General features: G+C 47.6%; 1 protein-coding gene across 1 annotated transcript in view; it reads left to right on the top strand.

Annotated features, from left to right (window-relative positions):
• The window catches only part of ARHGAP19 (Rho GTPase activating protein 19), a 66,027-nt gene extending 58,752 nt beyond the window's left edge, over positions 1-7,275 (top strand). The window contains exons 13-14 of the transcript XR_006791354.3: positions 5,920-6,073; positions 6,532-7,275. The gene's annotated coding sequence lies outside the window, so the exon portion shown is untranslated. The remainder of the gene's footprint in view (positions 1-5,919; positions 6,074-6,531) is intronic.
• The last annotated feature ends 5,884 nt before the right edge of the window (positions 7,276-13,159 follow it).

Here is a 13,159-nt window from a genome sequence, read left to right as displayed (position 1 = left end):
CCTTTTGACTTGGTGGGTAGGTATTTTTGAGCCAGTATTTAACAGGTTTTTTAATCTATAAGATGTTTTTTTAGTCTGCTGTGTTTATTTTCCGTGTTGGAACAGTCTCTTTGGAAATGCCTCCTTTTATGGCTTTTAACATTTCCCTTCTTCCTGCGGTCAGTTGTAGCGGGTTCTGATGTGTCAGCATGGCGGTGTTGTGCCAGTGGGCACAAGCGTGGGGACGCAGAGCACGTCCTCGATTCACATCACTGAGTGAGCTGCACTGGTGACATCAATGAAAACCATAGACACTGGAGTTTCTAACCTTTTACAGTGATAGACTTTTGCCCTGGGACCAGGGAATCTGGAAGACTCCACTGCCACAGTGAAGGATTAGAAGATACTGACTGTACCTGAGTGCCAGCACATGTTCGAGGAGCTGGTACTGACCCGCAGCTGGTCCTCCACCCGCTCCTCACCCTGAATAGCCTTCTCGGGAGCACCCTTGGGAAATGGAGGAGGGGAGGGCTGTTGACTGTGGTAACCACTGGGCGATCCAGAGGCGGCCGTTCTGTTGGCTTGTAAGGAAGCCCGCAGGTCCTGGAGTGTCAGAGCAGAGCCTTTCTCTCCTCCCGCGTAGTGGTGGTTTTGTGCAGCTTCCTTCCCAGGAGCCTCTGTTCGGATATGGTTTAAATACTGCCTCCTAGGAGAACCTGTGGTCCTTGCACCTGGGCCCTGCAGTGACCAGCTGTGTGGCCCGTGCATAACCGGGGAAGTCATCTTTGGGAACGGACTTCCCTAGACTCTCGCTGCTTCCTTACCATCGTACGGGGCCTCACACAAATGCTGGAAGGTCTTTTCTAAATAGAACTCCTTTTCCCAGGGAGAGCCTCATCCCTGTCCCATCCACCCCAAAGCTTTTGTACTGAAGACTGGACCTTGATCTAAACCTGGGTACTGGCATTTGTCAAGATTGCTCTAGAATTTGGGGAAAATTTGGGTCCTTAAAATGCACAATCTTTTCAAACCAGTGGTAATTAACCCCACGGAAAAGCTAGCTTTCCTAGACAGCCAGTGCCGACCGACATCTTTCCACTGGTGGAGAGTCAGTGGAGGGGCTAGTGAGGAGGTGAGTACATAATAGCCTGAGTGCTTGGGTTGCCATGGAAACTGGAGTGTGCGAGGCCACAGCCAGGGGGGCTGAAGAGCCATTGAGCACTCCCTCAGACGTTTGGAGACTGGCAGAGCCTGTTGGGAAAAACACTCCCGCCCGGGGTCCTTCATAACAGGGGTCGCCCTTGGCTCTCCCTGAGCTTGTTCAACAAGAGAAACAAGGTTTCTTAACTGTTTCACCATTTTTTGTATTTCATTCTTATTTGACTTTATATATCAGATATATATATGTAACTGTAAAGAAACAATCATATACATTATCTTTCTTTGTTATTCCTGTAATATTCTGAAATTAAATTTCTTTTGTTCATAGCCATAGGCTTTGACTGGTCTCTCAATTCCCATTTTGACCAATAGACTATCTTAAGGAGAGGTTGCCTCTTAAAAACTTTTCCCCCCAGTTTTATTGAGATATTATTGACAGGTTGCTTCTTGTTCTGAGTCCTGTGAAACCTGTCTAAGAAAAGCACCTCTTTGGCTTGTTTTCTTTCTGGGGGGAGTGGGGCTTTTGGCTGATAGGAAATGGGATTGGAACCCCTGGGAATTCTGAGCTTTCTGATGTCCTGTGGCTGAGTCTAGAATGTTTTGCACAGATTTCAGTTTCTCACATAATCTTATTTCCTTGTTTAAAAGTAAGGAGTGACAGTTATAATAACAGTAAAAACCAGATGACATTTTTATCTAGGACAGCAAGTAGTGTTTAGACAACTCTGGTTGAAATGTTTCTGCCACTTATGTATGTGACCTTGGGGACGTCCCCTCATCTGTAAGGTGGGGATAATGGTAACTTGTCTCAATAATGACATGCTCTCAGATCTTAAGGGCTTAGCACAGAAGGTCTTAGTCTGGAGTCTGTGATTGTGCTTTGGAACATTGTTTGCCCTTGCGATTCTATGTAAAATGTTGTGTACATTTGAATTTTTCTAAGGGAGGGAGGGATTTTATAGTTTTCACAGGAATCCCAGAGGAGTCCTTGACCACTAAAATAGTGAGAACAACTAGCCTTGCACAGTGCCTGGCAGATGGCAAGTATTCATTAGATGTTAACTCTCTCTCTCTCTGCCAAGAATACATTTTACAATCAGCAGGTTATTGATGCTGACATAGTTATTTTTGATAACAAAGGAGTTACTTAAATCTGGACCACAAATAAAAACCCTGCAGTTGTCTTTGCTCCATTATCTACCCATGTGCTCCTTTTTTTGCCGTGTTGGCTCTCTAGCTGCTGCTCAGAACTGTCTGTCCCTCTCCTAATCCCCCAAGGACCAACTTGTTATTTACTGTAAAGAAAGGAGCCATGTCTTTTTCTTGAGTGACGCATACAGGAAACAGTAATGCGAAAGAAAAGAAAAAGGGGTGGAGGGGACAAGAGGTATTTTGAAAAATAAGAGGATCAAAATGCCTAGTACAGCGCTGAGCACATAATCAATATGCAAATTGTAGAAAGGAATGAAGAAACAAATCTGCATTAAACAGCAGAAAGGGAAGATGGGAAAACAGAATTTTCCTTAGTCTCCCCTTCCTCCTGGGCCAGTTCTGTGGCCTCTGTTCCCCAGGGCTGGCTGCCCACCTTTTGCTCCTACCTCCATTTCTGAATTAAAAGCATACGGGGGTGGAGATGGTAAGGAAGGCTGAACCCCAGGCTAGAGGGTCGTGGTATAGAGTTCATCAGGATTGTTCAGATGTTTTAAAGTCCCAGCCTCTTAGTTTCCCCCCTAAAAAGCAAAAACAAAAACAAAAAACAAAAATTGGGGTTAGGAAATGGCTAAGTCTTGGTCCAAGTTGGTCATTAGTATCTTTACCAGCAGCATCCAGTGCCCAGATTCCTAGAGTCTTCTACCTGGGAAGCGGGATGAAGGTTGGCAGGAGGGGCCGCTGGTATCCATGCTAGCCTTCCCCTTTCATTCCCAGATACGAGCCTTTTAAAATTTGTACTGCTCTATTACCGAAGACTGCTTAATTCAGTTGAACCAGACCTGCAGGCAACAGAGAAACAGACTGTCTCAAAATTGTGAGTGCAGGAGTTGTTCCTCAACATCGGTGTATGTAAGTGGGGTTGCTTTTCAGAGTTCCTGCTGTGCACATACTTCCCAGTTTTCCCACATTGAAATAGGACTGTGGTAGGGGCTCTAAGGAGTTCAGGCCTCCTGTGAATGAAAACTAATACCATCATTTATTGAGTACTTACTATGTACCAAGCTTTGTGCTAGGCAATTAATTCCTTATTTCACTAAAGTCAAACATCTCCGTGAAGTATTGCTATCTCCAGTTTTATAGTAGAAGACATATCAAGAGTTTAATGTATCCATGTCGGCTAAAAAGTGGTAGAGTCAAGATTAACACCCAGGACTGCCTGACTTCAAGAACTGTGGTCTTTGAGAGGAGTTACCCACCCAAGGTCTACAAGAGTCAAGAAGGAAATCTAAGGTTATGAAAACAACAACTACTTCAAGAGATTGAAAAACACTGTGGGAGCCAAACGCAACTCCTCCATGGCCTGGATTGGCCCACGAGCTCCACTTGGCATCCTCTGTATGACACTGGGCCGTGCATCTTCTGGCTGGGCTCTGGGTCTGTGCAGGACGTTCTCCTGAGGTGCTCAGTGCTGGCTCTGGGAGACAGCAGGTGCGTCTGTCAGGAGTGCTGTTGAGCTATGGGAGGGTGGTGTCCGCCATAACCACCGCCTCCCCTCCGCCCCCCCCGGCCCCCCACTGCTGGCAACTGCCTAGGGAGAGTCTTTCCTCATCTTTCTGACTTCTCATACACACTCTCGACAGTAGCCTCTAGCTGTGGATATTGAGTACTTGAAATGTGGCAGTCTGAACTGAGATATGCTCTCCACGTGAAATACGCCCCAGAATTCAAAGCCTTAGTTAAAAAAAAAAAAAAAAGAATGTAAAAATGTCTCAATTTTTATTAAGTATTACACATTGAAATGATATTTTGGATATATTGGGCTAATTATTAAAGCTAATTTTGTTTCTTTTTACCTTTTTAACATGGATGCTAGAAAATACTAAATTACATAAATGGCTCATGTTGTATTGCTGTGTTCCAGAACCTCTCGGGCTCTAATCCTAGGCTATCCTTTCTCTCCCCACCCCCAACCTGCTCCTCAACTCCATTGGCACCTGTGGCCATGTCTTCTCTTTTCCTTTAGTCATGAGACCACCCTGGAGAGGGCACAGAAGGTCGCAAAGAAAGTGGTGAAAGGTTTATCCACTGGCCTTTTTGGGATTGGCCCCTGCCTGCCATGGCTGGCTACGGGAGTGCCTCAGCGTGGTTCAGCTCATGGGTGTGCACAGCCCTGGGGGCCGATGGGATCACTGCAAGGGGACTTAAAGTCAAGGTGTGCACCAGGCACTGCCTGCCTCTTCCAGAGGCGACTCTGCCCTTCAGTGTTTGTCCGTGTCGTGATCCATCAAGATATTTTTTAAGTTAATGAAATCATAATAAGGTGTGTGTGTGTGTCCTGTAGTTTCTATATGGATCAAAATGCAGCTGTAAAGTGTAGAAACTGTAAAGTGGGTGTTAAGAAGGGTCTTCATATTCCCAAATGCAGGGAACTAGTGATAAATTCTCTGAAAGCAAAATGAACGGAAGTTGGGCTGGTCAGAGCAGGAGAGAAAACATTAGAAATGTGACCTCCCTCCCCATGACCAGCTATCTTGGGCATAAAGACCCATTAATTTTTCTGTTCAGCTTAGAGGCCTAGGGCCAGGGCCTTCTGCCTCCCCCTGATGAAAAGCCACTGGGATTTACCGGAAACTTAATGACCCAGTAATCCAGGTTTTATTAAGTACTTTAATGTAACTGGAGTTGACCATTAATGAGAGGTCTCATGTTGCAGCCACTTCTTGAACACTAGCTGCCGGTATTGTGTGGAATGAACCAGGAAGAGGAGGAGAAGGGAGAGGAGAGGCATGGCCCTCTTCCTTGTCTCTGCTTCCCTCTTCAATGGGAACACAAAAGCCTATGATTTCCAGAGGAATCTAGAAACCATATGGTATGGAGGAAAAGGGGATATATTTAGCCTTTGGCAAATCCTCAACAGAGACATAGAAGCAGCGCCTGTCAGAGCTAGTTGGGACTTCGAGACAGTGGCACCCTCTCATTGTGAGGAGGGGAAGGGGTTGTAAGGACACCACCAGATTGCCCACGCCTGCTTCAGCCAGGGAGCTGGCTCCTTGGTCTCTGGTTCACAGTAAGAATTTATTTAAATAAGGGGCCTGGAAGTCATGGAACTAGCTCACAAACGATGTATTACAGATAGAAATGGAGATTTACAGATAGAAATGAGGTGCTACATCCAGTGAATGGCCGCGAGTGCCCCCGAATGGACTTGACTCCATCTTTCCTTTTAAAGCAACTCTAAGCACATAGTGTGATAAGATGTGTACATCCCTGTAACCACCACCCCAATTAAGAAGTACATCATTTGCATCTTTCCAGAAAGTTCTCTCATGCCACTTTGCAGTCAATCCCCCATGTGCCTGCCCCAGGTACCATCTCCTTTCTATCACTGGAGGTTACTTTTGCCTCTAATCCCATTGCCTGATTTGCAGTTGGGAGTGTTGACTATGCCTACTTTCACTGCCTGGCTGACTTTAAGTATCTGAGTGTTCCCATGTGGAGGAGGAAGGGCCTGTGTTACATGTTTCTGTTTCTGAGGCCAATGGCAGGAAAGAGTGAATCTAGCTTGTGGAAGCCCGAGTTCCCGGAAGGCAGGAGCTGTTTCTTATTTTCTGTCTCTGCAATACCTAGGACAGCACTGGGCACACAGGAGGCTATTAGTAAATGTACTGAACTGAATCAGATCTGTCCAATAACGGAATGATTACCCGGTGGAGAAGCTGTTCGGTTCCTTCCTGGATGAAAATGTGCTGGTAGCGGTGGTGCCCATCACTAATGAAAACAGGTGAGTTTGAGCTTTCTGGCCTTGCATGATTGACTCAAGGGCTGGAGCCCTGGTGGTGCAGTGCAGTGGGAGAGATGGTGGGTTCTACTACGGTGCGGTAGGTGGTGGGTAGTGCTGAGTGCTGTGGAAGCAGAGGGGAGGGGCATAGAGTCCAACCGAGAGATTCGGGGAAGCTTATCTGGAGGGGACGTGCCATGAGGGGTGGTGAGAAGTGGAAAGGGATTTGGGTGCAGGAGCAACAGCCTAAGTAAAGGCACAGCAGCGTGAGAGACCCTGGTGCATGTGACATAATTGCTCTGAGTGGGGAGATGGGCTACACGTGGTCCCTGAAGTTGCTGTCATCCTAAGATTCTGTAAATAGTAGGTTTAGCTGAATGGCCACCCGTGCCCACAAGTATCCATACAAACTCGAGGTTTAGATCAGAAAATGCCCTGAAAATGCCATTTTCTCCAACAAGGTCTTGCATCCTGGGAACAGAAATGGAAATGAATGGATGGTCAGGGTGAAACCTTGCTGGGCCCTGCAGACATGAAGAAAGGCAGAGCGGCAAGGAAGTCCCTGGTGTCAGTGAGAGCCATGGGACATGCCAAGTGTTGCAACACTGAGCACAACTGGAATTCATATGTGGCTGGTGGGAGTGTTACATTGGCTCAATCGCTTTGGAAAAAACAGCATCTACTAAAGCGGAACATCTAGCCTATAACCTGGCTGTCCCCCTGATATGTTTATACCCAACAGACATACGCTCACCAACAGACTTGTACTGGAACTACCCAGATGCCCATCAGCAGTGGAGTGATACCTGCGTGGTGGACACAGTAGGCAGGACAAGGCTCACGTCCTGTGCATATGTTGTGTTACATAGCAAGGGGGTCATTAGGTAGCAAATGGGAATAACAGGTCAATCCGCTGACCTTAAAATAAAGAGATTATCCTGTATTATTAGGGTGGGCCAAATGTATGACCAGGTTCCTTAAACGAGGAAGAGGGAGATGCAAGAGTCAGAACCAGAGGTGACAGTATTAGAGACTCAACTGATCATTCCTGGCTTTGGAGATGGAAGGGGCCGTGAGCCCAGGAATGTGGGTGGCCGCTGGAAGCTGGAAAACGTGAGGAAACATTCTTCCCTAGAGCCTTGGGAAGGAATGCAGCCCTGCTGATACTTGGATTTTAGCCCAGTGAGACCCATTTCTGACCTCTGACCTCCAGAACTGTAAGATAATAAATTTGTATTGTATTGTTTTAAGCCACTAAATTTGTGGTAGTTTGTTACCGGAGGAATGAGAAACTAATATACGAAATATTCATACAGTGGAATAGTACACAGCGATGAGAACAATGATTGGCGATTACGTGTAACAATATGGCTGAAACCATACTGTATGATTTCATTTATGTGAGTTTAAAAATGGGCAAAATGAATGTATGCTATGAGAAGATAGGACAGTGGTTACTCTGGGCGGAGGTGGCCAGTGGGTGCTAATGAACTGGCAGTGGGCATGGGGCAGTTCTGAGGTGCTGGTTACGCAGGTGTGTTCAGTTCGTGAGGATTCATTGAGCGGTCCACTTACAGTATTTGTACTTTCCTCTGTGTATATTATGCTTAGATAGAAAGTGTGTGTGTGTGTGTGTGTGTGTGTATTTTGAGGGGTGTGAAGGGGATTGCTTTTTATTTTTATTTTTTTCAATTTTTAGAAAAGATTATTTTAGAGAGAGAGAGCATGCGTGCGTGGTCGGGGGGTACAAAGATGGAGAGAGAGAACCCAAGCAGATTTCTCACTGAGCGCAGAGCCTGATGCAGGGCTCAATCTTACAACCCTGAGATCAGGACCTGAGTGGAAACCAAGTTGGGCACTTAACCCACTGTGCCACCCAGGTGCCCCAGGGGATTGCTTTTTAACTGGGTACAAATTATTTAAGTGTTTGGCTCTTGGCCTTGGTGAGGGTGGAAAGTCAGGAGAGAAGGTGGGGGTGGTGCAGAGAGAAGGTGGAAAGATGGGGGCAGGGAAGGCCCAGGGACCCTTCCTGGAGGTTGTGCTTAGGCAGAGTATACAATGTTGGCGGCTTGGGTGCTGTGGAGCAGGAGTGGACATCTTGGGTGTCCAGAGTTGAGTCATTCCATATATATTTCCTGAACTGGTGATGTTTCATGGGGAGTTCTCAGGGGTATCAGAGTCATGGTTAGGGCTGATGAATGGGGGTGCTAAGTGGCCCAGGAAGGTATTACTGACAAAAGTGTGGAATTTAGATGAGAAGCAAAGAGGACATGCAGGCTCTGGGGTGGGTGGACAGGGTGGGTCTGAGTGTGTTCTGAGAGAGCCAGACTACACTTAAGGCATTGTTTCCCCCAAAATAACATTTAGGTGGTACTTTGGATGAACTGCTTAAATTTTAATAGTGTTTATTTCAATGCACAACAAAAATATAACTTACATATTGTCTGAATTTATAGATTCTTTAGGACCAGGATAAAGTGTATGTTTGAATTAGTGTCAAAGTTAAAAATGTTGAGCAAGAAAATAGGAAAGTGGTCTGCTTGTGTGATAAATATATTGAAGGTTTGCTAATGACAGGTTTGCTCAACATTACTGTAGGTGAAGTGGGCAAGGGGAAGAGTGTAGGATGGTTTTAGGTGCTGGGTGAGTTTCTCCATAATGGAATAGGGGGTCGCTGGATGGAGGGGGTGGCAGAGGAGAAGGTGGGACCTGACCCCAGGAATCTGAGAAGAATAGTCCTGGTAGAGTGGGGGACTTTGTAGAGCAGTGGTTCTCCAACTTCCCGTGTCAGAGCCACCTGGAGGATATGCAGCAACATGCTAGGCCCTCCCCCTGGCGTTTCTGAGTCAGTTGGTCTGAGGCTCAGTGAGTTGCATTTCTAACAGGTCCCCAGGGGATGCTATATTGTCAGTCCAGGGACCGCCCTGAGAACTGCCGATTGAGAGGTGGCAGTGGGTGAGCGGTTTGTGACCAGTTGTGGGTGTGGAATACGGGGGCCAGAGGGGCAGGGGACAGCTCCCTGTAGGAAGGGGAGGAGCAGGTGTATGGGCCCGGTGACACCTAGGCAAAGGCAGATTCAGCCTTGCCTGGCAGAGTGTGGAGTGAGCTGGTGCTGGTGTGGGCACGCAGTCCGCCCTCAGTGGGGTCCCCAGGAGGGCTGCAGCTGCAACTGGTCCTTCGAAGTTAGGGAAGCTAATACCCAGTCATGGCACCCACAGCTTAGCAATAGTGTAGGAAAAGGAAAGTAAATCAGGAGCCTCTGACAGTGCCTGGGGAGACTGCCTGTTCTAGTTTTTCTCCCATTTTGATCAGCTCTGAGCACCCACTGCGTCTCAGGAATTTTATATGCCTTATCACCTTTAATCATCACAATTCTGTGATAGAGGTATCATTAATCCATTTTAAGAATGAGGAAACAGAGGCCCTGAGAAATGAAGGAACTTGCTCACTGTTATCTAGGAAAAGCTGTGATACAGTCAGCCCTGGGGCTGACTAATTAAATCTCCTGGTTGTTGCCCACCCCCCACAATATTATCATTTCCACATGCGATCCATTTTACTTTCTTTTTTTCAAATGAAGCATGTGTGCCTGTAATCACCACCTCTACCACTAGATGGCGCAGGTGACCTTCCCCCAGTTAATGCACCAGGCATTAGAGGTTGGGTGGGTGGAGACATCTCTTAAATCTCCCTGTCTTTATTTGTTTAAATTTTAGCCAGAAGTGAGCTTGAAAGATTGCAAACCATTATGAACGTACTCTAGAAATAAACACCTGCAGCTGGATCTGTGTGTGTCTGGGGCCAATTGTATAACTGGGATTGCTCCAAGTTGACAACCATGTAAAATGCCATTGTTTATTAAAAGATAGGTAGTAAAAATGTGCTTATTTAGAAATATATTGTATATATATTACTACAATTTAATAGTAATGGTAACAATTGTTTAGAACTTAGGCAAACAACAGGCTTTTTTGGGTGAGGAGTATTCTTTCACTGATACTCTTTGGAATTGCAGGTATTTGGTGATAATAAAAAGCAGACCAACTGCTAGTTCATTATTAAAAACAAAACAAAACAAAACAAAACAAAACAAAACAAAACAAAACAACTCTCCATAAACAACCCTGCATCCAAGGGAAACCGATCTGACCACACTGCCCCCCCTCCCCTTGGTACCACTGGTACCTGCTATCCTGGGGCTTTCACTGTTATTTATTTATTTTAGAGGGGGGGAGGGGCAGAGGGAGATGGGGAGAGAGAATCTCAAGCAGGCTCCTCGCTGAGCATGGAAGCTGATGTGGAGCTTGATCTCATGACCCTGAGATCATGACCTGAGCAGAAATCAAGAGTCAACTCTTAACTGACTGAGCCACCCAGGTGCCCCTCACTCTGTTTTAAGAATGGGGAAACTGAGGTCGGCAAGGCAATGTGCCTCTATTCACATCACTGGAGGGCTGATGGCTGGTCTAGAACTAGAAGTCAGGCACTCCAGCTCCCTGTCCAGTGCTCTTTCCATCACGTCCTTCCATTTGAGAAGCGATGGCAGCGGCAGCCGTCTTGTTTCTCTGTCTCTGTGTACAAAAACCCTGAGCCTGACACCATGGCCAAGAGCCCAGCCCCTACTGTGCCATTTACAGGATAAGCACAGGGTTGGGCCCGGGGCACAGGGGGACACTCAGAAAATTATTGTATGAATGGGGAAAGGAAGGAAAGAAATGCCCTCCAGACACTTTGGAAGCTTACTGTTCCTAAAGGTGGTGGAGACCCGTCAGCTAGCCATCCAGTGGCAGATTGATTGCACTGGGCCCCTTCCATCATGGAAGGCATCGGTTTGGTCATCACTGGAATAAACACTTATTCTGGATGTGGATTTCCACCCTTTCCTTAAATACTTCCACAGCTTAACCATCTGTGTGCTCACAGAATCCCTCATGCACTGTCCTGGTATTCTACACAAGGTTGCTTCTGACCAGGGGGGATCTACTTTCAGAGTAATGTAAGTGCAATAACAGATTTGTGCTCATGGGAATTCACTAGTCTTATCACATGCCCTGTAACCTGGAAGCAGTTGGCCTGATGGAAGCAATCAAGGGGTGGGAGGGGGAGGGCCCTTCCTTGTCCTCTAATCTACCCTCAGTTAAGGTCAGTTAAGTTAGTCAAGTTACCTTGAGGCAAGTCCCTCTAACTTACCTGCAGAAACTTGGAGCTTAGCTGGTTTGAAGGCCTCAGTTGTGATGGAGGTATGCTTCCATCAGGGGACACAGCAATGAGTCCATTGAATTGAGACTGCCACCCAGCCATGCTGGGCTCCTTGTGCCTCTGAACCAAAGGGAAGCTGGGTTGCTGCTACAAAGTGGGGGCAGAAGAGCTATATCTGAAACTTTGGGGTACCTCTGAGTACAGTTGACCCTTGAACAACGTGGGGGCTGGGGTGCTAACCCCCCTACACATACACAGTAGAAATCCCTGCATGGTTTCCTGAGAACACACAGTTGGAAATGTTAGGGGGGCCAGATCACAGGGGGCCTTGTTGGCCACATTAAGGGGGCTGGTTTGGATTGTTCAGATCCAGAAAACCATGGAAGGTGGCACATGGAGGGGTGATGTGTTTGCCAGGCAGCCCCTTTGGCTGTCTCCACGGTGGCAGAAGAAGAGCTGGGGGCTGGGAGGTCAGATGGGCTGGCACCACGGTCCAGATTAGGGTCCTGAGGGCTTGAGCTGGGCTCATGGCAACGATGATGGGATTTAGGAATGGAGTCAGCATTTGTGGCAATTAGTCTAACCTAGTGGCTCTTGGCTCTTCTTCTCTGAAAAAACAGTATGTCTGTACAAGAGAGATGGGAGTGGAACCCCAGAGGGGCCTGAGTGTGTTCTACAGACACATCCTCTGATCACAAAGAGATTTTCGCAAATGGTCCCTCCAGACGCGGTCACCAGGACATGATTAGACAGCCCAGAGGCTTGGGGCAGGGGCAGGGCCCTTGTCCCTGTGGCCAGGAGCTGTGGGGGCAGCACAGCCTGGCAATGGTGAATGGAAAGTTGGCTTGTTACGCAGTAAATCTCTCTCCAGCCCTCCTTCATTTAGGGTTTGACGCAGAGCCAGCGGAAGGAGCCTGGGAGACCCTGGAGCCTGAGAAGCCCCTGGAGCCTCAGCCAGAGCCAGGAAGGGGCTGCTGAGAGCTGGGTGTGTGCCATCCACCAGGAACAGACTGCCTGGGACCTGCTGTACTCGTGCTGTCCCAATGCATGCGTCACCCTTGCGCTTCATCCCCTAGGAGGCTTATAATTGGTTGCAGCGATGGAGAGCAGGGCCACCAGTTCACCTGGCTCTTCTCCTCGCAGTAAGTCACTGTGGGCATGAGGTGACTGGGAAGATGCCAGGGGAAAACCTAGGTAATAGCTACCCTAGCCTTGAATGCTTACTCCATGCCCAGAGTCAGGCTTTCTAATGCTATGCATTCAGTCTGAGCTTGGTTCCTTTCTTTCTCTCCCACTGTGCTCTGTATTTGTCCCTTAGAACACTTAGCAGAGTTGTAACAGAGATATTCATTCCCGCATTTGTTTATTTAATATTTTTCTTTCCTGCTAGACTGTAAACTCCACGAGGGCAGGGGTTGGGTCTCATTATCCTTTACTGTAGCCCCAGCACCTCCCGTGCTGCCTGACTCGTAGCTGGCGTGCACGAAGTGAAGTGTTTGCTGGACACATGAATGACACTCGCCACAGCCCAGTGAAGTCCTTAGTTCAGGACCGGCAAACTGAGGCATAGAGAGGTTGGAGTGGCCAAGCCACAGAACCCAAAAGTGGCACTCAGGATCCAGACTTACAGTGAAGGCATGGGGCCCAAGTTTGGCTGATAAAACTCAAACTGGGGAGAGTGAGGCCTCTGTTGTTTTTGGCCCTTGGCCGTTGGGATGTGAGACCAAGGCTGCTGGTGGCCATGATTCCAGCCTAGCAGGGGGCTGGTCTGAAGGCACGGTGTCAGAGAGAAGCAAAGACGAGAGGGAACGGATTCTGAGTTCCTGGATCCAGCCATCTCTTTGCCCTGTCTGCAGCTGGGAGCAGAGCCAATACCTGCCTCTGAAGCTT

Source organism: Mirounga angustirostris, unplaced genomic scaffold (genome assembly GCF_029215605.1).
Source record: "Mirounga angustirostris isolate CCGP_5_RB_7025 unplaced genomic scaffold, mMirAng1.0.hap1 SCAF_6, whole genome shotgun sequence".
NCBI lineage: Eukaryota > Metazoa > Chordata > Mammalia > Carnivora > Phocidae > Mirounga > Mirounga angustirostris.
Note: the sequence above shows the minus strand (reverse complement) of the source record. Positions and strands in the feature narration are given on the sequence as shown.